The sequence below is a fragment of the Podarcis raffonei genome, chromosome 2 (genome assembly GCF_027172205.1).
Source record: "Podarcis raffonei isolate rPodRaf1 chromosome 2, rPodRaf1.pri, whole genome shotgun sequence".
NCBI classification, from domain to species: Eukaryota; Metazoa; Chordata; class Lepidosauria; order Squamata; family Lacertidae; genus Podarcis; species Podarcis raffonei.
This window is the reverse complement of record NC_070603.1, coordinates 27109779-27132371: the sequence shown is the minus strand read 5'-3', so window position 1 is coordinate 27132371 and position 22593 is coordinate 27109779. Positions and strand designations below refer to the sequence as shown.

Below are 22593 nucleotides of genomic sequence, written 5' to 3'. Positions count from 1 at the left end.
TCCCAGCATCAGGGTCTTTTCCAGGAAGTCTTCTCTTCTCATGAGGTGGCCAAAGTGCAATTAATTTCTGGTCTTCTCGATGTGGAATTCATGATACAGTTTGGAGGGACCACAGAAGGAGCTCCCAGTGGAGGCAGTGATGGCCACCAACGTGGATGGCTTTACAAGAGGGTTAGACAATTTAATGGAGGATAAGTCTGTCCATGGCAACTGGCCATAACAGCTGTGTTCCACTGCCACTGTCAGAGACTGTGTCCTCTGAAAACTGGTTCCTGGGAATCATAGGTGGGGAGAGTGCTGTCGCACCCAGATCTTGCTTGCAGCAGTACCAACCACCATTAGGTACTGCGAGAACAAGGTGGTGGACTAGGTGGGCCTTTGGCCTGGTCCAGCAGGGCATTTCTTATAGTCTTTCCCCCAGAAATGCCTGGAATGCCAGTGAAATAACAGGAAGGCCAACTGCAGAAGCCACTCTGGTCTCAAGATGGTTCTGGTTGGAACACGGGTTTAAACACCACTGAGCCAGAGCAGAACACAAATTCCATGTAAATCTTGATGCCAAATGAACTTCTCATCCTTCTTGAAGGCTGGGAGTCAGGCTTGTTTGTGCATGGGTGAGCATGATACTTGGTTGCTTCTATTATCTTGCAATAGACACTTTCAGAAGGAATTGTTCTCCCTACTTGGCTGATTGACACAGGAATGTTCTGAGATTGCCACACACACTTCCATCTTCCCAAGGAGTTTGAAGGATGTGTGATTCCCAGCGTGAACTTGAAAGGGGACAGAAGTAGTTATTCTAGATTTCAATACATTGCAGGAAATCTATGCAAACAGAGTACACAAAGTTGGCAAAGTCATTAAAGGAACTCTCCTGTAAAAAGAAAGAAAGAATAGAATAATGTTCTTCCCTGCTTTCCCAGAAATGACGCCTACTTTCATTGTCACGTGATACTGCCTGGTCTGATTTGAAGATTTGAAGGCCATTCAGCACCTGGGCTCCAAGAGAAGGTGTAGAGCTGGGTGATCTTCTGGGTGATGCTGGACTCCATCTCCCATCAGTCCCAGCCAGCATGGCCAATGGTCGGAGATAATGGAAGTTTGAGTCCTATAGTATCTGGAGGAAGGCAAGTTCTCCATCCCATTTCTACAACTGGCTAATTTGCCAAACCAAAATATTGACAAAATGTTCACTTTAGAAAGTATGGTTTTATTTTATTTTATTGGTTCCCACTAGCCTTGAGACTGCAAAGGTGTTTTCTTTTTCAAACAGGAAAACAAACTTAATGAGCCTGGTCTGGGCCCCCCCAAGTGCAGATTGCCTCACTTGGCTCCCCTCCCCTGAGTCTTTAGAGGTGAGAGCAGAGGCCCCTCGGGAATACCGTTGACTTGAGACTGAGTGAGAGAACCTATTAAATGGGAACTGGCCAAATCAATAAATCAAGGCACCTGAAAGCTGAAACTAAGGTCTAAGGTGGTTATGCTGCTAGCATTCCGCGCTCCTCTCGTCAATTAAAACAAACACAACTAAGATGGCAAACATGTCATTCTGCCACATTATGTTAAACGGAAAAGCGTTTGTTCAGTTGGACACAGGTAGATGTGCATGCAACTGTAATGCTTTAAGGATTGGTCATCTTTTAAAAATGGAAAACACAAGTCAGTGCTATGGAAGTGTGACCATTCCAACTACAGTGGTACCTCGGGTTAAGAACTTAATTCGTTCCGGAGGTCCATTCTTAACCTGAAACTGTTCTTAACCTAAGGTACCACTTTAGCTAATGGGGTCTCCCATCGCCCCCCCACAATTTCTCTTCTCATCCTGAGGTAAAGTTCTTAATCCGAGATACTATTTCTGGGTTAGAGGAGTCTGTAACGTGAAGCATCTGTAACCTGAAGCGTCTGTAACCCGAGGTACTACTGTACTGTGTTCTGTCTAGAGCAGGGCTTCCCAAACTTGGGTCTCCAGCTGTTTTTGGACTACAGCTCCCATCATCCCTAGCTAGCAGGACCAGTGGTCAGGGATGATGGGAACTATAGTCCTGAAACAGCCGGAGACATGAGTTTGGGAAACCCTGGTCTAGAGCAGCAGTCTTAATGATTATAGAAAGGGTAGCCAAGGTGGTACCATCTCAATGTTGTGGCAATTTTAGGTACAGGTTTTAATTTGGGTTGCTCCTCCCCCCGGCATACTTAATATATTTTGTAATATTTCTGTAGTGCTTAGCAGCAGCAGTTCTTTTCTGGTCTACAGAGTGGGGTACAAATAGAAACAATAGCATTCCACATGTGGACTGGGGCCAGTATGAAAGTAGATCACATACCTCTCCCAGCAGCTGCCAGGAATGTGGAGCTGAAGCACCACGTGGTGACCCAGAGCCATGTGTTGAATGTTCCCATGTGTTGAATGGAGAAGGTGGTGCATCTCAGCGGTAGAGCATCTGCTTTGCATGCGAAAGGTCCCACGCTCAACACCCAGCATCACCAGGTAGGGCTGAGAGAGATCCCTGCCTGAATCCCTGGAAGGATGCTGCCAGTCCATGAGTAGACAATACTGAGCTAAATGGACCAATGGTCAGACTCAGTTTAGGCAGCTTTCTATTTTCCTAAAGATAAAGGTAAAGGGACCCCTGACCATTAGGTCCAGTCGTGGCCAACTCTGGGGTTGTGGCGCTCATCTTGCTTTATTGGCCTAGGGAGCCGGCGTCCAGCTTCCGGGTCATGTGGCCACCATGGCTAAGCCGCTTCTGGCAAACCAGAGCAGCACACGGAAACACCGTTTACCTTCCCGCTGGAGTGGTACCTATTTATCTACTTGCACTTTGACGTGCTTTTGAACTGCTAGGTTGGCAGGAGCAGGCGCTGAGCAATGGAAGCTCACCCCGTCGCAGGGATTCGAACCACTGACCTTCCGATCGGCAAGTCCTAGGCTCTGTGGTTTAACCCACAGCGCCACCCGTGTCCCTTATTTTCCTATGTCCTTGCAAAGCAATGTATGATTAGACAAAACTGCATGCAAAAAAAGAAGAAGTGATTATTATGAGAAAGTTAAACTAAAATGCTGATTACAGGTAGGTAACCGTGTTAGTCTGCCATAGTCGAAACAAAATAATAATAATAATAAAATTCCTTCCAGTAGCACCTTAGAGACCAACTAAGTTTGTTACTGTTATTAAGTTTGTGCATCTGAAGAAGTGTGCATGCACACGAAAGCTCATACCAATAACAAACTTAGTTGGTCTCTAAGGTGCTATTGGAAGGAATTTTATCATCATCATCATCATCATCACCATTATTATTAAGATTCTGATGAATTTTTATGAGGCTTGGTTAAAAAAATAATCATCATAAATTGCTGCAGAAATGCGGAGAAATGAATTTAATGTGGGGAAGAAATGAAATCAAAAGATCCTTCCACCCCTTCTTGTAACCGTTCCCCCCGATTTTTCAGAAGGGAATGCAACATGTGAACGGCCTTTGCTTAATGCTGGTATGCTATCCATTCTATCCCTCCTAGAAATTAGACCATGAATGTTTCATCAAGAAAAGGCTGTACACAGAATGAAGTGGTTCTAGCACACCTATCGAACGTAGACTAGTAATGGCGATACTGCAGAGAATCTGTTCTTGAGTAGGAACTTGTTTGATGTGGTTGGTGGATGCAGATGAGATATTTGTAGCTACTTATAACATTTTAAAATCAAAGGAGCCAGTTAGCTCCCAGGCCAAGAGTTCTGTTCTTTTTTTAGTACATGTTATGTTGCATATTGAGAGGGCAATGGGAGAGCGCAGGTTTGCCTCTATCCAAAGGCCAAATTCAGGGTGGGGATGGTTTTGTGAAATTTCTTCTCCACCCTGCCTCCATAGTTGGCTCTAATCCTTACCTACGGGCCTGTCTCATGGAGGATGCGAATTAATTTCCCCTCCTGATCCACTCTGGGGAGTCCATTGTGTGCATTAGACAGGCTTTTGTGGTGCTAATTTACCGGATCAGATTGGGCAATTAGCTGTTTATAGGACTGGGTGTGATGCGTAATTTTCCTGTTACACTGCAAAAGGTGCATATGTGCGTCTATGCAATCAACATTTATCCCCTCCCTCTCCCAAGCTCATTTCCCTTGGGCTCACTTGAAAGTCACCAGTATGAAGTCAGTGAAGTGCAGGGGGGGGGGGGATATCACACTTCTTGTGGTTTTGGTGAGACTTTCATGATGCCCCATCGAACCTGAATCTTCTTGTGTAGTAAGGGGATAGCAGCCTGTTTTCAGATCCTTGTTGTATCAGTGTGAGCTGGATTACTAATTCCTCTTGTTAACAGGCCAATTGCTAACTAAAGTCTGTTCTGTCTATGACTCCACTCAGCTCCACCCCCCCCCACAACTGATGCAGCTGATGTGATTAATGTTTGTCTTCTAACTATTGAGGTGGGGGGGGGAGAGGGTCAACTGCAGATTGTTGACTTAAGTACAGCTGCTCTAAAGAAAGTTGGCAATTCCTTTGTATGGAATTGGAGGACTTGCATGTTGGCACAAATGTGTGAGGGTATTTGAATTATATTAATTATTTGATTTAATTTGATGTTAATTTGTTAAATTTTTTGAAAAGTGATAAAATTAATTGGCAAAAATAAATAAATGTGCAGGTAGATTTGCCTCCACTCCTCTTCTTTCTAAGGTTGTGTGCACATTCAAAGCACACAGTCTTCTAAGAATTCTGGGTAGTTTATGCCTCACAGAGTTAAAATTCCCAAGCGACAGTGCCGGGGCGAGCGGGCAGTATTCTGTGGCTCTGTCCAGGTATTGCCACAGGTGCAACCCTAATAACTCTGTTGTGCCCACAGATCTTACAGAAAACCCATAATCACGTCATTCACCCTCCCCTTGTCTGCCCAAAAGGGAATTTTTAAAATCTTAATAGCCTACCCATATGGCAGCTGTGGCAGTACCCTCAGCAGCAGCATGAGTGTGCATTCAGACAAACCGCTTGCCCAGTGTGCAGCCAGGCTTTGATGAAAACTGCTTGCAAGGGTTGAGGTCCAAAATGCTGCAGTTTGAAACAAGCAGCAGCATGTTGGCTCTTGCAATGCCACCATATACAGTCGTACCTTGGTTCTCGAACGCCTTGGCACTTGTATGTTTTGGCTCCCAGACGCCGAAAACCCGGAAGTAAGTCTTCCGGTTTTGGAACGTTTTTTGGAAGCCGAACATCTGAAGCGGCTTCCGCTTGAGTGCAGGGAGCTCCTGCAGCCAATCGGAAGCTGTGCCTTGGTTTTTTTTTTTAAATAATATTTATTACTTTTCCAACCATTTAAACACTAAAAAAAAGAACAATACAATACAATACAAAAAACACTACATAACACTAACACATTAAACTAACAAAACAGAACAAAAACAAACAAAAACAGTTTAAAACACCTCAAACATTTTCAATTTCTTATTTTTCATTCACTTATTTCAACAACCTCCTCACACCTCCCTTTTTGTATTCCACTTCTGTTAATTGTTTCAGCAATTCCTTTCCATCTTCCTCTGTTTACTATCCTATAATTATCTTAACACATTCTAGCCTAATTTTTTCCTTTAATATTCTATTAATCTATTTATACTTAATTCCTTATAACATTTCTACTAAAGCCATATAACTTCATTCCAACATTCTTCTAACATTCATTAATTTTACAATATTTCTGTAAATAATCTTTAAACTTTTTCCAGTCTTCTTCCACCGACTCTTCTCCCTGGTCTCGGATTTTGCCAGTCCTTTCCGCCAATTCCTTATAGTCCATCAACTTCATCTGCCATTATCCAACACTTCAGTGTTTTCAAGAAGCAGCCATTTTCTCAGCCAGCAAAAAGCAGCTGGTTCACAACAAAGTTTAAGGTCTGGCAGGGCAAATCCACCTCCTTTGCTGTGCCTTGGTTTTTGAATGGTTTCAGGAGTTGAACGGATTTCCGGAATGGATTACGTTCAAAAACCAAGGTACAACTGTATACAGTGGTACCTCTGGTTAAGAACTTAATTCGTTCTGGAGGTCCATTCTTAACCTGAAACTGTTCTTAACCTGAGGTACCACTTTAGCTAATGGGGCCTCCCACTGCTGCCGCCGCAGCACGATTTCTGTTCTCATCCTGAAGTAAAGTTCTTAACCCGAGGTAATACTTCCAGGTTAGCGGAGTCTGTAACCTGAAGTAATTGTAACTCAAAGCATTTGTAACCTGAGGTACCACTGTATGTATATATAGAACAGGGGAATCCCCACATGCACACATCCTGTAATGCAGTGTTTCTCAACCTGTGGGTCCCCAGATGTTGTTGGACTACAACTCCCATCATTCCTAGCCAGCATGATCAGAGGTCAGGGATGATGGGAGTTGTAGTCCAACAACATTTGGGGACCCACAGGTTGAGAACTCCTGCTGTAATGGAACCCCAGTGTCAGTGGCTCCCACAGGGGAGCCACAGAAAGAATGTGGTTGGTCAAGGGCGCCGTGGATTCAAAAAGGTTGAAAACCACTGCGCCCAGAATATCTAGGTAGGAATATTCCCTGCCTAAAACCCTGGAGAGCTGCTGCCAGTCAGTGTCAAGAATACTGAGCCAGATGGACCGGTGGCCTGTCATGCTATAAGGCTGCTTCCTCTATTCCTGTGACAAAGTCTGTGATTCATATGAACCTGTTAGACTAGACGAGTTCATTAGGAACCGTCTGTATAATGCACAGCCCCAGGATAGCGGAGGATGCCAGACATCCTTTCCCCCTCATATTTGAGGAGTGAAACAGTTCGGTTTAGATTGTGAAACTGTCCGGGATGATGCCTGCCTCCTGGGGATTTTCCAGCTGGCAGTGTGGGAGCAAACGGGCTTTGATGGAGCGCCTTCAGGAAGAATTCCAGACAGAACTCCGAGAACAACACAACAGGTTTCATTAGTTCTGGCTCTGATATGATTTACCTCCCAGCTGATACCTCCCATCCCAATCCATCACCACTGTGCCCACAAAAATCTCCCTGATCGTTTAGTGAAGAGAAGCCTTACCTTAATGGCCATGGTGTGTTTGAAATGCAGGTGGTATAAAAGCTTAACGTCCTATTAATTTTTTTTGCATCAATTAGCCTCACCGAAACAGCATCCTTGGCACCTGATCCAGACCTCTGCAACAGAAGGAGGTTTTCATTCATAAAACTGGAAGGAGTACTCTTCGGCTGAGAGTAGAAAAGAGCTAAAAAAGAAGTCGAGAGTCAAAGGAGCTTAATTCCAAAAAGCCTGGAAGAAATATTGTATAACTTCTAATGGGCTGCTTTGCTAGCTGCCAAACCGTGAAACTGATTTATGCTGTTTATGGTTAGAGTGTGTTCCCTCTTTCTGCTCTCACCTGTGTTATTCTGCCTGGCCAGGAAACAAATCCTGGATTGCTTTTGCAGCCAAGGCACTTCTGGGTCTTCAAGCCAGTCAACCAGCCTAAGTTGCCTGAGATTCCTGGTACTCATGAGCGTATCAGGTGGCTTGGGGTGCCAGAGAAAGAAACTACAGGTGTGGCCACATCATGGCTTGCTGAAATGGAATCCTTTTCAAGATCAGTTCCCCTGAGCTCCTGCTCAAAGAAAACCCCTGTCTGGATGGAATGTGTCCTTGAATAATAAAAGGGACTCCTGCTTGCCTGGATGAAGGATAAAGCGAAGTGGGTGTTTGTAGGAAGCAGCCTATTTTACATAGATGAAATTGGTATTCATTTCTCTGCCACCTTTGCCTCTGACCCCTCTCACTCCTGGCATGTGACCTCTGGAAGCTAGCCTATAAGTGAATGTGGCCTTCAGAGCTAAAAAGGTCTCCCACTCCTGATGTCCTGGGTAAAGGACCCCTGGACAGTTAAGTCCAGTCAAAGGCGACGATGGGGTTGTGGCGCTCATCTCACTTTCAGGCCGAGGGAGCCGGCGTTTGTCCACAGACAGCTTTCCGGGTCATGTGGCCAACATCACTAAACCAATTCTGGCTCAACGGAACACCATGACGGAAACCGGAGCGCACGGAAATGCCGTTTACCTTTCTGTCGCAGTGGTTTATCTACTTGCGCTGGCGTGCTTTCGAACTGCTAGGTTGGCAGGAGCTGGGACAGAGCAACGGGAGCTGCTGATGGCCTGGGATAGATGTCTAGCTGGCGTCATGGCAGTAGAACCAGCAGTTCCTAGTTTTTAGGCCAATGCTTTCATCTGACAAGCTGCTGAGCCCCGGAAGACGCTGCTTGGGAAAAGATGGGTACATGCTGAGACTATGGGGCCAGAGAAATGGAGCTGCTGCTGCTGCCGCCGCCCCTTGCAGCTTCTTTCAGGAAATCCGGGTGACAAAATGTGAATGAAGCACAGAAGCAACTTGAAACTGACTTACTAAGGCCCTTTTCCTTAAAATGTGGATTGCTGCAAGAACATGTGGTTAGATTGTGCAAGCCTCCTCTGTTCAGGCGACGTCTATAGGCAGAGGGAGATTCTTGTTGGTACCGGGTCAGGATTGAAGAAGGGCAGGGGCTGACAGCTGACAGCTGGAAAAAGGTAATTTTAACTTACCACACCTGTCAAGTTAGCAGTCGCAGGATCCCCCTTATTCTTTGGAGCTGGGGAAGGGGGCTTAATGGAGAAGCCCCAATGTTATCTTTCAGGTGCTCAGGTTGAATGAGCTGTCTCCAGACCCATTGTGGTTTAGACAGTGCTAACATCACTTCAGTGTTTATCATCTTGTTTTAGAAACCAAGGAGAAGGGGATTTTCTTCATTCTTTCATCAGCTTGTCAGTTCAGCTATGACACATACAGTATGTGCTATTTAAAGGAGTAGCAGCCTTCTTAGCAATGATGCAAGGCGAAGAAGTTATTTGTTACAACAAAAGTAATGATCTTTCTCAGCGCTAGCCAAACATTCTAAATGCTCCACTATACCAGCCGTCTACCTTGACAAATCTACTGTATTTACTCGAGTCTAATGCACCATTGAATCTAATGCACACCTCAGTTATCAGAACATCGAAACCAAAAATAGTATTTGCTGGCGAATGTAAATGTGCCATCGAATCTAATTATCGCAATGTCATTTGGCCAAAAAAGAGGTGAGCATTAGATTCAAGTAAATACGGTATTAAGATTCCATAATGGTATAAAGGTAAAGGGCAAAGGGACCCCTGACCATTAGGTCCAGTCGTGGCCGACTCTGGGGTTGTGGCGCTCATCTTGCTTTATTGGCCGAGGGAGCTGGCGTACAGCTTCCAGGTCATGTGGCCAGCATGACTAAGCCACTTCTGGCGAACCAGAGCAGCGCACGGAAACGCCGTTTACCTTCCTGCCAGAGCTGTACCTATTTATCTACTTGCACTTTGACGTGCTTTTGAACTGCTAGGTTGGCAGGAGCAGGGACCGAGCAATGGGAGCTCACCCCGTTGCGGGGATTCGAACCACCAACCTTCTGATCGGCAAGCCCAAGGCTCTGTGGTTTAACCCACAGCACCACCTGCGTCCCCATAATGGTATATGTGTTGGTAAAATAGGAATGAAGTTCCAAGCTCATATCTACCGTGCATGTGTATCAGTGGAAAAGGCTGGGTATGCCTACAGTCAAAAAAAGACAAATTCAAAGGGTTATAATAAATGGCTGCTGTTCTTCCTGTCTTTGAATATGAGAGTAAAGGAAGATTCACTATGGGGAAAGGGAAAAAATGGAAGCTGACTAAATAAAACGCCTTCTCCACCAAAGGTTATCAACTTTTCCAATGATTGTTACACATTATTGATTGATTGATTGATTGATTTGATTTGATTTGAATACCGCCCTATACCTGCAGGTCTCAGGGTGGCTCACAGGATAAAATTCAGTGAATGTGTGCAACATGACAGGATTGCAACAGCAAAGTCCCCAACCAGGACCACCCATGCAATCCCTACATGCTTGCTTTGCACACAGTATGGCATATCAAGGAACCCTGTTAAGAAACACAGCCCTGGCTATGCATGCAGTTTGTATGTAGGTAGGGACTACGCAGAGTGTCTTATGAACATGTCTATGCTAGAAAGAGGACCAGGGCTTGCCACCATAATCCTGCTTCTCCACCGAGTAAGGTGTTCATTTGAAAAATGTGCAGAGCAGTCTCTGAAACAGAGACTGATGGCAATTTTAGTCATGCACATAAACATGCTAGAGAGCATTAGGGGTTTTCAGAGATGGTTGCAGCGTACATCTCAGGTTAATAACAGAATTTCTCTTCCTCCACCATATATAGGGGGAAACAAAAATGGACAGCTTGACTGGCATTCCTTGCTGCTGCTCTTACATGGCAGCTGGGGAAGGGGCACAGATCCAAGCAAAGAGTTTGGGAGGTTAACAACCTGCAGGAAGTAGAGGGCTTCTCAAATGATGGGTCATCATCACATCCAGGGATAGCAAGTTGCTGGTGCTGCCCTGATTTGAAGCTACTGGCAGGAGACGGGCACTTTGGTGGGGAGTTGTGAAGGGGAATTCATCATATCTTCAGCACAAGTTAGCTAAATCTTTTGGGACACCATTTTGTATGACAAGATAAATAATCATGGTGGTGGGTGCAGACCCTTATGCTTTTACAGTGCTGGGAGGGTGTTGTTTGTGGGTGGGAAGTCTGCTCACATGGTAATGAAACCATGGTGCTGTTCATGAGAGGCTGATATAGGGATGCCTACATCAGACCTAAATTCTTGCTCAGATATGGTCAGGTCTTTCATGGATCCTCCATCTCTGCCTATTGCATGGGGTATATGCAACAGATCAGTGACTGTATAGTTGACTTTGTGAAGGTCCAAGCAAATCACAAAGCAATGGTGGCACATGTAGGGTCTGTGAAAACGTCACAAATGAGCACACAACCCTGCTCGTATTTGTTGGGTTAATAAAGGACATCCTAAAACATGAACTGGAGATTGGGTTCTGATCCAGTTGGCTGTTTCCTTTCATCCTTCCTTATGGAGCCAAAGCTCTATTGTAAAATTTAATTCCCATTCATCACTCACTGTGAAATTTGTATGCGAAAGTATTAGATGAGTGTGTAAAAAGTTACTGCTGCCTTCTTAAAAGGATCTGTCTTTTCCATGACACATAATTCATTTACCAACATAAAAGGGAAATGACTCACCTTTCATCCAAACAAGAACTCCTAAAGCTTAGCCGACAGCACCTGTCTGGGACATGGTTACTTATTAACTAATTGCTAGCCAAAGGTGTCCTGGGAAATAAAGAGTTTGCTTAAGTTTCTTCCAGCCTGGCATTTGAATGACCTCTCCTTGCTTGTCAAATAGGATTTGTACACTGAGCAATGCATATAATATGATCTTGCACTTAGCCAGTGGTCAGTGAGTGCCCAACAATCGATTTCTGGATAAGGTTTTAAAATAGCTGCCAAAAACTACATCTGCTAAGAGGCAACTACCCAACTCTAGAGATCAAAATTCTGATTTTGTTGCCTAAAAAGCAAACATAGGCACTACAAACATTTTTACTACCTAATAAAAATATGGCCGGATACCTTTAGCTGAAGAAATTCACACTGACATGTGGGTTTCCGTATCTTTCTCCTTTACTTCCTTCCCTTCAGTGCCCTTCTTGCGATTGACAGGAGAAATGTCGCAGTAATGCTGTAGCAGCTGGCAGAATTCTCCCTCAGTGCTGCTCTTAGACACAGGATTCCATCTTAGGAGTCTCCAGACCAATGGTGAGGAAACTGTGGCCCTCCAGATGTTGTCAAATCACAACTCCTGTCATTCCTGACATTAGCAGGCTGGGGCTAATGGGAGTTGTCATCCAACAACATCTGGAGTGTCACAAGTTCTGCATGTCTGGGGTAGACGTGCCAAAATTATATCTCCTTGGCTCCTTAGCTTGCAATCCCCAAACCAGTTCCCCAGGCTCCTGTCTCCTCCACTTACCCTTCCCTCAGGTCCATGAAAATCAGTGTACTGATTGCTCTACCCCGTTCCTTCAGCCTTTTTCTTCTCCTTCCTCCTTTTTCTTCTCCCTGACTTCTTTAGCCACTTTCTGGTCAGTCAACTTTCCAATAATAGCCTATGTGAGATTTAAATCCCAGTCAAGCAGTGAACTATCCATTTTCATAGACTCCTGACTAGGGATGGAAGGGTCTGTCAGTTTTGGTTCCCTCTATTTCTCAATTTTCCCATCTTAAATTCAGTCCTGCAGCAATTTGCTAGTATTTTAGTGTGCATTCCTCCTAATAAACACATTTTCATATGCCGTTTTGAATAATGTCCACATATTATATCACCTACCATAACGCATTATTGTATGCTATTTTCACTGATATATGCAATTTTTATGCTCTGACAGTTAAGTCCAGTTGGAAATGACTCTGGGGTTGCGGCACTCATCTCGCTTTATTGGCCAAGGGAGCTGGCGTTTGTCCACAGACAGTTTTTCTGGGTCATGTGGCCAGCATGACTAAGCCACTTCTGGCAAAACCATAGCAGTGCATGGAAATACTGTTTACCTTTCCACTGGAGCGGTACCTATTTATCTACTTGCACTTTGACATGCTTTCAAACTGCTAGGTTGGCAGGAGCTGGGACCGAACAATGGGAGCTCACCCCGTCGCAGGGATTCGAACTGCCGACCTTCTGATCGGCAAGCCCAAGGCTCAGTGGTTTACACCACAGCGCACCTGTATCCCATCACTTTCCCCTAATGTATGTTTGGGTTTGTTTTGAAAACTTTGGTTGATTGAAAAATTCAAATCGCTGCGAATTTTGAAGGATGACTCAGTTTAGGTTCTCATATTGTTTCAGAAATGACAAAGTTCATAGATAGGTGTGAACTGAGTTGAATTTCACCTCTATTCCTAACCCTTACTGTGAACTTTTTGATGTGGATGCTTGGACTGTTCTATGACTTCACAGTGCTCAAGCCAGGCGATGCATTACCTTGAGTTCTACATATTTTTGGATCCGCTTGGATAGGGGTGCATGAGGATCAAACTTTTCACACACCAGAAGATATTGAACTTGACATGAACTTTCCTTCTAACATCTCCAGCCATGAAGAAGATATTGTATTGTATTGTGCTGTGCTGTACTGTGTTGTGTTGCTGGACCTTTCTAAAATGGCACTGGAGTTCTGTTTTTCCACTCCACCCTCTTTAAAAGCAGGTGAATTCAGAACCAAGCTGGAATTATGGTGTGTGTGTGAGAGAGAGAGAAATTTCGTTCTGCTGGCTTCACATGAATGCATTGCAAACTTGCAAACAGAATGCCAGGGAAGCGAGTTAACCCAAATGTTTAATCTCCCTAAAGCTGCCCTCAGATATGGTGGAAAGTAAGCTTTGACTTACTAATAGACTCTAAATCTTGCATTGCTATTTCGTAGAGGTAGCTTTGTTCTGTAGCATGCTTGCTTCCTGATTGTTCTGTCACCAAAAGGGAGGGAAATAGTTCTGCTGCACTCAGAACCAAGATTAAGGGGTGCCTTTTTAAAATAGAGCAGCTAAAGGGAGGGGGGCTTTTCAGTTTTAATTGCTGCCAGGGGGATGTTGTACGGTGAAAACTGCCAGAATCGTTTCCTTTCCTGTTTTGTTTTTCTGCCCACACAGTTTTGCAGTTGCCGATAAACAAAATTCCAAGTCCCAGCAAGAGGATTTCCCCCTCCTCCTGAATCAGAAAAAAACACCCTCTGCTGAAGAGCAAGCGCATGCTTTGCTGAACTAATAGAAGGAGGTGGAGGAACAGGAGAACTTTGTGACAAGCAGATAGATCTAGATCCACATTATTATTGTTTTTATTCTTGGTCCTTTCTCTGTTTTCTCTGGATAGGGATGTCTTCCTGTCCCGCTGCTTGAGGTGGAATTTGCACATTTATAGCTTGTGCCCTTGTACGGAGGCCAGCTCCAACTCTAGCAGTTTATGCCGCCTCCTCTTATGGCCTGAGGGAATCTCTGTGACTCGGGGGTTAGAGAAGAAGAGCGTGGGGGTTGGAGGCCAGGACTCTTTGACCCTGGAGACCTTGTTGCCTCGCTGCATGTGTGGGCCATTGGCTTGAATCATTTAGCCTCACTGTGTGTTTCTGGGAGCTTTCAACTGCTGGGTAACCAAGCTTCCCTCCTTGCCAGAAAGCAGTAACTTGAGGTTTATAAGCCTGATTTCCCCCGATAAAGGATGCTATGTGCTTCTCGGTGTTCTCTCTTCTTTACTCAGCTCAATCCAGATGTAGGTGTGTAAATGTACAAGCACATTCAGCTTGCTGTTTGAAATGGGGTGGAGGAAGGTTTGGTCTATAAATCCAATAAAATAATTGTGTGTGGTACCCTTTCATATTGGCCAGGGATGTGGAACCTGTCACCCAGTTCCCCTGGAGAAGGGTTCTCATGGAAACACTACAGGCACTGATATTTTTCTAGAAAAAGAGGTGTCGGGACTCACCATGAATGCCTCCCTTGTTCTCCCTCAGGTTACAGATGCTTCAGGTTACAGACGCTTCGGGTTACAGACTCTACTAACCCAGAAATAATACCTCAGGTTAAGAACTTTGCTTCAGGATGAGAACAGAAATTGTGCCGTGGCGACGCAGCAGCAGCGGGAGGCCCCATTAGCTAAAGTGGTGCTTCAGGTTAAGAACAGTTTCAGGTTAAGAACGGACCTCCAGAACGAATTAAGTTCTTAACCCGAGGTACCACTGTAATGGCAATGGCGCCCACCTGAGAGGATTGCCGGAACTGAGCTCACTGGGTGATGTTGTGCCAGCTGCTCCATCTCAGCCTGACCTACCTCACATGGTTGTTGTGTGGATATAAATGGGGAGAACCATGTACACCTCCTTGGAGGAGAATGTGGTATACAAACATCAGAAACAAAGCAAACAAATAATTTAGCTGGCTTCAGTTTAGTGCTGCACTAATGTTCGTTGCTACTTGCATCTCCCTAAGCGGTTCCCAGAAAGATTCAGAATCTTATGGGCAGCAGCAAGTGGCTCTTGAGACGACTTCCAAGCTTTCTTAACTTACAGTAGGGACAAGGAACCATTTCCCTTTCCTTGCTGCAGTATATTGTGTGCTCTTTTCATGGGAAGGGAAGCAGCAGCTACTGCTGTCTCCAAGGCTGGGAAACTGGGGATAAAAACTCCAAATGGGAGACAATTGGGGCGAAAAGTTGCCGCAAACAACCTTTCATTTTTTTGCAGCAGCGGTAGTGATGGTGGTATGCAGACATTTCCACCCTGAATCTTGGCATCTGCTCACATTTTTGCTACAACTGTACTTCGTTCCGAGGCAGAAAACGCTTGACTTGTAAAAAACTGGCTAAAGATTTATTACTGCCATCTCTGGAGCAAGGATTTGAAATCCTGACTTCCACAGCGGCATTCCTGTGTCCCTCTTGGAAGGCTGCTTGGCACCTACGTCTGAGCCTGGGTGGGACATTTCGGGAAAGAGCTTTGATCTCTCCTGGCAACACACTTTCAAACAAGCCGCAGAAGGAGCAACATTACCTGAGAGGGTGAGATAACAGGTAACAGCTTTCTGCGCAGGGCCTGAGATAATTCTGCTCTTTATGGGGCTTTGATTGCAGCAGGATACTTAGGAGCCCAAGGAAACTTCAAAAGCTGCGCACACTGCCATTGCACCACCTTGTGCAAAGAACCGTAAGAGGGGCGGGCGTGTGTATAGAGGCATGTTTATTACTCTCATTGAGAAATATTTGCACTAGCTCAAATACTAAAGCAGGAAGTAATATAGTGTTGTTTTCCAGCTTGCACAGTTAGAAAACAAAAGAAAAGAACGGCTGTGCCAAGGTTGGCTTTAAATTTCTCAGCTTCTGCCATTCTTAGGGAAACATGGAGTAAAACAGGCTTATCACTGAATTTGCCATACGAGAACGGAGATAGATATGGGTTCAGCCTTTCTATGCCCAATTACATATGTAAGGTAAAGGTAAAGGGACCCCTGACCATTAGGTCCAGTAGTGACTGACTCTGGGGTTGCGGCGCTCATCTCGCTTTATTGGCCGAGGGAGCCGGTGTTTGTCTGCAGACAGCTTCTGGGTCATGTGGCCAGCATGACTAAGCCACTTCTGGCAAAGCAGAGCAGCGCATGGAAATGCCGTTTCCCTTCCCGCCGGAGTGGTACCTATTTATCTACTTGCACTTTGACGTGCTTTCAAACTGCTAGGTTGGCAGAAGCTGGGACCGAGCAACGGGAGCTCACCCCATCACAGGGATTCGAACTGCTGACCTTCTGGTCGGCAAGTCCTAGGCTCTGTGGTTTAACCCACAGCGCCACCCGTGTCCCAATTAGATATGTACTTAATATGGAATAGGCAGATCCTTATCTTGTTTTTCCTTAGCCAATTAAAGGTGCAGGAGAGCCCAGTTCTCACTGTGAAGGCAGTAAATGCTGGTGGGGAGACTGATCTTTTCATCACTCCTGCACCTCGGTTGGCATAGACGCTCCCTGATGTAGCTGTGGAGCTAGGAGCCATGGAGGGAAAGATCACCACTGGCACTATTTGGAAATGCTTGTGTAAAGTGACATTAAAAAGCTCAATGAATAAAGCAATGGTGATAATCCCAGGATGTATTGCTACCCCTCACAGTTAATAGGACAGACGTAATTCACTGTTAATAGTTGGGCAGGTTGCTTTGAGCCGCTTCTTCACTGAGACAATTTCATCCTGTCATAACCAGGGGAAGTCCTTCCTCAGGATGAAACATTTTTTGGTGAGGTGGTCAGGAATACATCTGCACCACTGCCATTTTTCCATGGTAGCTAGGAATTCCTTTTTAAAAAAATAATAATCAGCGAAATAAAATCAAAATTGCTAAAGTGACTTTCGAGTCCAACTGCAATTTAAACGATAATTTCTAGAGCACGGGCACTGAGGAAGGATCCATTTTCCTCAGAGTGAGGCAGAGAGGTGGGTGCGGAGTAGAGAGAGCAAAACTCTCTACTAGCAAGTGACGAGGAAAGGCAGAAGCGAAAGGGAGATAGCCCCTTGTCTTGGACCACCTAAGTCAGATCACCAACCAAATGGCAAAAGCAGTGCCGATTTAAAACTAGGACCCAAATAATTTTTCAGCATCTTAAATCCTACTGCTGAGGCGTGCAACAAGAAACCGGGTATACTTATAGGCAGACACAACTGTGTCCAAGAGTTAAAGTTTCTGGCCTCTGGCTTCACGCTGGTCAAACATTGCCCAGATGCTGGAAGGTATGTCTTGTTAGCCCCTAAAAGCATAACAGAGCCCACTTGTTTCGCCTGCGAGGGAGTGTGCGCGACGGTTATTTGTCCAAGCTAATTTCCTTTTTCACCACCACCCATTCCTAATTCAGCTTTCCCTCCCAGAATTAGTTCTACTGAGCACAGTGGCAAAGCAGAACCTCTTCCCTCTGGCCTTCTGTTTATCATCTTCTGTCAAGCGCATGCTGTTTCCAGGCAACGGAAAGGAAGTGCCAACTAGGGCCACGTGGTTGTGGCCAGTCATTTCGTGTTAGCATCCTGGGGCAAAGTCTCATTTATTTCTAATCTAATGTTTCTAGGGGAACGACACAGTCAGCGTGTCCCGTACTCCGTGCCAGTTTAGACAAAACTGCCTCTCTTGGTTTCTACTTTCCTTGGAACTAGTTCTCATAAGGATTGTGTTTACAGTTTCTGGCTGAATATTTATTAAGTTTCGTAATTTTTTATTTATTTTCTTTAAAAAAAAAAATACACAGCTTAGTCCGAGATAAACTTTGTTCTTTTCATTTCGTTCTACTGATAAAACGTGCCACTCCAAAACTGCGTAACACATTTGGAATATAGTTTGATACAGATTTAGCCCAACATTTTTCAAGTAGCCTTTTGTTTGGATATGGTGTTTTAAATGGTGGTGGTGGGGAGAGAGGATAGATTCTCGCCCCCAACCCCACCCACTTCCTCCAGTCTGGCATTTCTCAAGCCACATTTATGGACTCATTCTCACAATCCTGCTACTCTGTGTATCTCCCCCCCCCCCACCCAATGAATGAATAGAGCTTCAGTGCTGCAGCACTAGAGTGCTTTTAATAATGCTGTTTTCGAGGATGTAAGAAAATGAAAAGAATGGAAATGGAAGAATAGTTGTTAAGCACATTAGGACGTAATCAGTTAGCATTAAAATTAATTCTGGATGATTCATGTATCTGTAAGAGGACAGGGGAGATACAGTGGTACCTCAGGTTAAGTACTTAATTCGTTCCGGAGGCCTGTACTTAACCTGAAACTGTTCTTAACCTGAAGCACCACTTTAGCTAATGGGGGCTCCTGCTGCTGCTGCGCCGCCGCTGCACGATTTCTGGTCTCATCCTGAAGCAAAGTTCTTAACCCAAGGTAAAATTTCTGGGTTAGCGGAGTCTGTAACCTGAAACATATGTAACCTGAAGCGTATGTAACCCGAGGTACCACTGTATAAGGTCACATTTACACCAGTGATTTTTCAGAGGTAAAATGGAGAATTCAGGGGCCTTGACCTGCTTCTTCATTAGGATGTTATCAATAAGCATCTGTATCTGGGTTTAACAACTAAGTGTTTTTTTAAAGAAACTGCCTGCTTTTTAATTTGCTCTTATATTTCCTTCCCTCATGAGCAGTGTTAGAAACTCAGACATATAAGCGAGGTGCCAAATGGCTTCTTAAACCAGGGTTACAGTTGCCAAAACAGAATGCCTTGTTGCCATTTGGGGGGCCAGGCAGATCGAAAGTTGTGTTTTCCAATATGACTTTTTGGTTCCTGAAATTCATTCTGATTGTGCAGAGAAAATAAAACGGATAGAATTCTACAGGATGTGTTGCTTGTGTATGAAAACAGGCCAGATTCAAGGATCCTCAGGCATGCCCCTCCAGATGGTGGAGACATCAGGTGCCATCCTGGTACCCAGGCATCTTCACTTGGTCACAAGTGGCTGATAGCCAGGTGCAAAATGCACCTGGTGCCTGGCAAATTTCGAACACTGCTCATGAATCCAATTCGGTCAAGGAATCACTCCCTCTTGTGAAAATTCTGCCTTTTGTGAGTTAGGGTTGCTCAGAATGAAACTTCTACTGCTTACAAGCTTGTCTGCCATTATCATACATGATAAGTATTCTGGCATAACAGATGCTCCTATATAATATGTGCTGCTCTGTTTCTCCTATTTAATTAGTCCCAGCTCACTGTGAAATCTAGTTAAAATGTGCTCTATGGATACACTTGCATCTGCCCATTTTCATAAGGGTGTTTCAGTCTCCCTCTACACATTGGCCATGATTTGGATGCTACTTGTGCTTTAGATCCTGGTTTATATTCCTAGTTCCTTAAACCATATTCAGCTTGAGTTTCCCAGTTCAGACCTAACTTAATTCAAGCCAGGATCTCAGCACTCAAGCCAGCATGCAATGCCAAGGAGAAGGCCAAGGGTAGAGCTTGTAGCTGTGGTGCTAATCTATGGTAATACCTGGTTCCAAAAGCTATGAACCCAACCACTATAGGGACATTACCCATCTGTTTGAATTCAGATTCCTGTAAATTGAAGGTGGTGATTTAAAGGGCGAAAGAAAGTGATGGGAGATTTTCTCTTTCCATGTGCCCTCACTTTGAAGTTGCATCTTCCCTTCCAGAACTGGAGCCAGACCAGGGCTGGTAGCTCCAAGGAGGAACATCACAACTGGGCAAAGGGTTATGCAAGCTCCCCCTGCCTGCTCTTTAAAGTACACAGTTTATAGGAATTAAGAAGCATCTTGCTTCTAACACACCAATTTTGCCACTTTCACGTCTAGTTCACTGGATAGTCTAGGTCGCAGGTGGGTTCCCTGCAACCCTAGGGCTACGTGGGACCTTCTGCCTAATTTTATCTGGTCCTCAGCCTAATTTCAAAAGCCCTCTGCAAGTGATCAGGCCTTTTGGTAAGGAAGAAGTAGAAGAAGACAGATGGATATCTAGATACATAGAAACATGCAGAGATACATAGATTGATACATTGATACATAGATATATGGATACATAAATCAACACAGATGGATACATAGATACAGCTACATAGATGGATACATGGTAACATAGACACGTAGGTGCCTTGATGGATACAATTTTGGAATACAGTGGTACCTCGGTTTACGAACTTAATCCGTTCCTGAAGTCCGTTCTTAAACCAAATCCATTCTTAAACCGAGGTGTGCTTTCCCTAATGAGGCTTCCTGCCGCCGGTGCCCTTCCACCGTTTAGCTTCCGTTCATAGACCGAGGTAAAGCTTGCAAACTGGGACACTAATTCTGGTTTTACGGCGTTCGTAAACCGAATAGTTCGTAAAGAGGGCTGTTCGTAAACCGAGGTACCACTGTCTAAGGTAGCAGAAGGAGGGAGGAAAACAGGGATGAAAGAAAGAGAAAGGGCTCTGACCTGCCAGTCACTGGCATTGGCCCTGCTCATAGCCAGAATGCTTCCTCTGACAGATTTTCTCCAACAGATCCCCCTGGATAGAAAATACAGCTGTCCATCCCCGATTTCCACGACCATATGTTTGGTGGCTGTTCAATATCAAGCTGAGGTCAGAGTTAGCCCTCCAGAGTCTTGCTATTGAAGTGGATTGTTCTGCTGAAGCCAGATCCATGCATGTCAAAATGAAACACATATATAATTTATTTCATCTGTCAAATGTTAAGTGCCTTTGTCAATGGGAGAAAGAATGTGTAGTTCGTTTTTTTGTTTTTTTTAATGGCACAATGGTTTCCATAGCAAACTGACCATTGCTTCGTTTTTCTTTTCCTGTAGGATCACATGTCAAAATAAGAAGGTAATCAGTGCACAGAGGACGCTGACAGAAAGGCCAAGATGCAGAAGACCCAACTGTTTGTGCAGAAAGGACCTCACCTGATGGAGGAAACCTCTTTGGAAATGTCAGGAAGGCTTATGCTTATGACTTGTAGTCCACCAGCTGCTAAGATCTGAAACAGATGTCTGGTGAAGAGAGGAGCTCTCATCTCATGATCAGCAGAAGTGGAGTATGGGATCTTCAGCTAGCAGAATACTGGGTCAAGCTACCTCACCAGTATCTGTACATAATGAAGCAAGTTAACTTTGGTTTGTTTCCCCTGGTTTTACAGTTTCCAGATGTTCCCTCCTTTTCCGCTGTGCCTGTATAGTCACCTCCACCAGAGACCTGAAAACCACTTGGGGAAAGGGAACAGCCATTTGGTCCAAACAGGAGTATATGCCACACACACACACACACACTTTGTTGTTGAAAGATTCAAATATGGCAATGGAAATAGCTGTGAATTTTCCCAGTGTCCCCTGCATCTCTTATGCCTCTTCTTTCATTGCCGATTTAATGATTCAGTGGAAGATCAGGATGCCCAGATGATCAACGGGAAGATTGGAACAAGAAGATTGTTTTGTTGTTGTCCTGATGTATCAATAAAATCGTAATTTTTTTTAAAAAAGAAAATTGGACTATATATACCCAGTGTTGGGGGCCCACAGAATTTAAATCTGTTCCCGGGGAATTAATGGTCAGTTTTACAAATTTTACTGTGAGTTGTCACATGGAAACCCAGGAAATACAAATTGTCATTCTTCTGTCAAAAGGAAATGATAATGTCACATATACTTATACCGAAGAGTCCATCTGACATACAAAAGACAGCCTCAAATGATCATGGATAAGCATGGGAAGTTTTATTGTTTCATGTTTTAATTATTTTGTTGGGAGCTGCCCAGAGTGGCTGGGGCATACTAGTTGGATGGGCATCATATAAATAAAATTATTATTATTATTATTATTATTATTATTATTATTATTATTATTATTTTACTGGAATAAGGTGAGAATGCATTAGAACTGTACCTTTTCTAAGTGAGGTTCTAAGAGAGAGGAAAGTAAATTTCAGCTTGTAAAGAAGCTGAAAGCAGCCTTCTGCAACCCCCATCAGCCTAAGACATTATGGACAGCTGTCAGGCATGAGGACAGAGGCATTTTTAGGGTAGTTGCACTGGACACCGGCACCACAGGGGGCACTTCAACAGTGATGTTGAACGGAGCACAAAAAGGCTCCATTTGGGAGACCAAAATCTGCCATTGATGAAGGGAGTCTATTTGGGTTTTTTTATTCAAAGTGTTGATCCTGACCTTTAAAGCCCTAAATGACCTCGGCCCAGTATACCTGAAGGAGTGTCTCCACCCCCATCGTTCTGCCCGGATGCTGAGGTCCAGTGCCGAGGGCCTTCTGGCGGTTCCCTCTCTGCGAGAAGCTAAGCTGCAGGGAACCAGGCAGAGGGCCTTCTCAGTAGTGGCACCTGCCCTGTGGAACGCCCTCCCATGAGATGTCAAAGAAATATACAACTATCAGACTTTTAGAAGACATCTGAAGGCAGCCCTGTTTGGGGAAGCTTTTAATATTTGATGAATCATTGTATTTTAATCTTTTGTTGGAAGCTGCCCAGAGTGGCTGGGGAAACCCAGCCAGATGGGCGGGGTATAAATAATAAATTATTATTATTCATTTAACAAAATGCATTTTGTAGGAAAAACTCTGAGCGGTTTAAATAAAAGATTTAAATTATCAATGTAAAAGCAGGTATTTTAAAATCAACAATAACTAAA

At 44.4% G+C, this 22593-nt stretch overlaps 1 long non-coding RNA gene across 1 annotated transcript in view; it reads left to right on the top strand.

Annotated features, from left to right (window-relative positions):
- The window catches only part of LOC128407273 (uncharacterized), a 113642-nt gene extending 91867 nt beyond the window's left edge, over positions 1-21775 (top strand). The window contains exon 2 of the long non-coding RNA XR_008328754.1: positions 20763-21775. This is a non-coding gene — a long non-coding RNA (uncharacterized LOC128407273). The remainder of the gene's footprint in view (positions 1-20762) is intronic.
- Positions 21776-22593: the final 818 nt, after the last annotated feature.